A 3,901-nucleotide genomic window follows, 5' to 3' on the forward strand; every position below is an offset into this window, starting at 1 on the left:
GAAAACAGCTCAGCTTTTAATCAGTTTGCAAACATAAGGATTCATTTGAGAACCAAGTGCTTGTGTTTGTCTCACTTTATTTGTACCTGCTGCCTGATGCCCCATTCCCTTGCCTCAATTCCCCTGCCCTTGCTCAGCATCCTCCACAAGGCAACCTTATCTTCATAAAACAGACGAACAGCTCCCTCCAGATGCTGTGCCAATGCAGTGGCTGCAATGCCACTGCTGCAGCAACAAACTGGCAAGTGGGGAAGGAATAAAAGTATAGCTACTGAATGAGGAAGTAAATGCTTCTCCCAGAAACCAAACACATCACCCTTAGGTCAGAAAATAGCAAGTTGTTTCTGAACTTCTCTCCATCTGGAAGTGCAATTATGCTTGTTAATCTTAAAATGCCTTTGGCAGTTGTCACCTCGTTTTTTATGCTATCCTTAAAACTTTTCTAATGGCAAGTACACATGCAGTGAGAAATAATAGCCCATTGTGTAACAAGCAATACACACATTGTCCAATTCATTCTTACAGTATTTTTCCTCTCTGAGGTTATCAGAGAAGAGATTGAAAACTGAGCCATCATACCACAGCTTAAATATATCAGTGAAGCATTCCCTTTTCTCTCCTTCTCCCCTGCCTATTTTGTTTTATTTTTTTTTTCTTTTTCTAAACCAAAGGAGTGAAGGATGCTAATAGTGACAAGATTATCCGTAAGGAAACCTAGCCTCATCCCAGTATAACATTTATTGTTCTGCTTCCGGATCACAGCCTGTGTGGTCCTTTCAGGCTCCAGCTAGCCCCCAAACAGTAGTCATGCCTTGCCATGGACCTCTGCTGATGCCATACTAACACAGAGAAGGAGTCAGACCTTGCATAAACAGAAACAAAACAGTGCCTGCCACTGAGTTTTGATGCCAGTTAAAAGTTGTGGGACTAAAGCAAGCAAGGAACTTGCAGACTGAGACAGCTGGAAGCATTGGTAAGAGAAGCTTACTTTGAGACAATGCAGCTGATGTGCTGAAGTGCTTGTCCTCAACGATTTCTCCTTGGTTTAACCAGGAATAGGCAGGGACAGGCTGTATATTGTAGGAAACAGGGAGTCTTGAGATCTTGTCCTCAGCACTGATCTCTGACTTGCAGACTTCAGAACTCTCATTGTGCTGCATTTTCAGGGAGATGCCAAACCTGTAATGTTACAGCAAAAAAAACAACAAACCTCAAAACAAAACAATTCCAACCCAAAAAAGCCCAACACGCTCTGAACACAGGTTCAAACGCCTCCACCTGGTCTCATGCAAAGATTGACACTGAATCCAAAATGTGTCAAAGCCATCAACTCTAATTTCAAGGGATCATACATAGTGCTTTTCTCCTTTCCTCCTTTTTATTTTTTTAAATCTTGTTTTGTAATGTCTGATTGATGAAAAATACTATCAAAATCGTGAGTGAACATCTGTCCCAGGTATGATCCTGGCTTAACTCTCAGGATCTGTTGCCTTTTTTTACATCCTGCCCTGGCACAGTGAAAGTCAGCACCTACCTTCTTCTGCCTGCATGTCCTTCCTCCCTGGTAAAACGCAATCTGTTTCCAGCAAGAAATGTTATTTCAAATCCAGCAAGTGTTGCTTGAAGCAAAGGTCACCATTAGTTCTGGATGTGCTAATGCACTTTACTTATAATAGTTCTGTATCAACTTCTATATAACAACATTGTATTTCAGAAGATGAGGCCTTTACACTTATTCCACCTGGGATTTTTCGCAGGCATTTCAAGTATGTTTTCAGTAGCCTATAGTAGCCCCTATACATTTTTTTAAATGCTCAAAGGATTTAAACTTGGAGCTCTCAAGGAAGTTTTATCCATGATTTTACCTTTAGCCTATAATTTGAAATTTAAAATTTTGAGCCCCACCAGTATATCTGTTTCAGTGACTGAAAGAAATTAAAAATCTAAGTCCCAGAATATGCTGTTTGAGGAAAAAATGAAGGTCAGACAACACTGGACACCCAGAGCTACTAAATGTTTAAAGAGTGGTAGGCAACTGAGCTCAACTGTGGCATGTGACTGCATGCTGCTGCTTGAACAACAGAAATCCCTCTCCAATGCACAAAGGAAAATAATCGTATATTAAGGTTACGGTATTGTAGGATAAGTGAATATATTCACTTGTCGTTGACTGACAGTCACAGTACACAGTCTATCAGCTGGGAATTTTTGTAGTGATTTTAAAGCAGTGAAGCCATTTATAAGGCATTCCTTTCACTGAGCATGTTTTCATTGGAAAAGCAGGTAATAGGAAAAACTTCCAACAGAAATCAAACTTAATATTTCAAAGCCCTTGAGACCCCGATAAGACCATTGCTCTACCTGTTCATAATCTCTTACTAAGCACAATTGATGGGGCTTTGTCCACATAAAAATAGCACTAAGACTTTGTATCTGGAAAAGGAAGACTCTGTGAGATCCCTGATGTGCAAGCATGTAAAAGGACTCTTAACTAAGAAAAGAATGAGAGAGGGATGAAAAATGTGCATGTTAAGACAGACTAAAAATTGATAAGCACAAAGTTTTTACTCTAGTTTTACATTTTCCAAGTACACTGCACTTGCTGGGCAAATGAATAATTACACGCTTCCCACTCTGGAGTCTTCAGGTCAAATGCTGCTCTCAGTTATCCAAATAGTAAATCTACTGAAGTTACCACAGAGTTACGCCAGCTTCCCCGAGAGAAGAACATGATGCCTTGTTTACAAAACTAAGCTCTGAAAGGTACATATGCGTGTGCATTTTGATTTGCCAATGAAGTCATCTGAGTGAGCTAGACTTCTCCAAACACTTAGAATTTAAATCCAAAGGAGACCTTATAGTTTTGTATTCATTAAAGATTATGCACTATTTTACAAGAAGGTACTGAAACGTATGATATGGAATGCAATTACAAGGAATAAATTCATAGATGTTTCGTATTTTACTCAGTCTTTGTGCCCTGTGTGCATTTAACTGACTGCTCCCCTAGGAGCAAAGAATATATATGCTCCCTTCATCATACTGGACTCTCTTACAAATACCAATAAATTCCTTCATGCAACAACTGAGGGAAGAAGAGAGACACCATTACTGCTATATCACTGATCAAGCATGACACCAGGAAAAATCATGAGATTCGCCAAAGGCCAGACTGGGAGCATCAGACATGGAGAGGGAGAGAAACCCAGTTCTCCTGCATTAGCTCTTTAGTAGCACACAAGCCCTTCATGGGAGAAGCATCACCATGCAGGTGAAGGGGGATTGGAAATATATGCCTGCCCTAACTCCCAGGTCAACATACACAAAATTTAAGTCAGTAACTGTTATCCATGTAGGCATTCATTTACATCTTTAATTGCATCAGTACCTGAGTGTCTGTGACTTCTTATAGCATGTTTCAAGTCACTGAAGGCAGAACATTTTAAAAAGGACCACTGCTTCTCACTCCTGCACAGAAGAACTCAGCCCTGCAAGTGAGGTGTTTGGGGAGTGCGTTCCAGGAAATAAAAATCACATAAGTCTTTTGATATGAGGATCACCTGCAGGCTTTCACACAATTTTTATGCTTAAAACAACCCTGTTTAAAAGAAACCTTAAGGGATGGCTAGAGATGAAGGAAGTCATTTTTAAACTAGGTATTTGAAAAAGTGAAAGAAGAGATACAATTTTTCTCAAAGAAACAAGACACCAATTCCACAATGAATATATCTATAAATTATCATTTATTCCCTTAAAAAAATAAAAATATTTCTAGCCTGCCTTGGTAAACCCTGTAGTAATTCTCCTGCAGGTTGCAGAACCAGGTTCTTGCTAATGGCAGGAGTTAGCCAGCTGTCAAGAAGCAAGCTTTGCTAACATGTTACTTACTGAAGGTAACATT

At 39.7% G+C, this 3,901-nt stretch overlaps 1 long non-coding RNA gene across 1 annotated transcript; it reads right to left on the bottom strand.

Annotated features, from left to right (window-relative positions):
- Positions 1-247: 247 nt before the first annotated feature.
- On the bottom strand, positions 248-3,651 carry LOC133280538 (uncharacterized). Its single transcript, XR_009747212.1, has 3 exons — positions 3,389-3,651; positions 989-1,179; positions 248-360 (listed from the first exon to the last, which is right to left on the bottom strand). It is a non-coding gene; the product is annotated as an uncharacterized LOC133280538 (long non-coding RNA).
- Between the last annotated feature and the right edge of the window lie 250 nt (positions 3,652-3,901).

This window comes from Pezoporus flaviventris, unplaced genomic scaffold (assembly GCF_033815535.1).
Source record: "Pezoporus flaviventris isolate CSIRO_AGI_PZ_B2104156 unplaced genomic scaffold, CSIRO_AGI_Pfla_v1 ptg000083l, whole genome shotgun sequence".
Taxonomy (NCBI): Eukaryota; Metazoa; Chordata; class Aves; order Psittaciformes; family Psittacidae; genus Pezoporus; species Pezoporus flaviventris.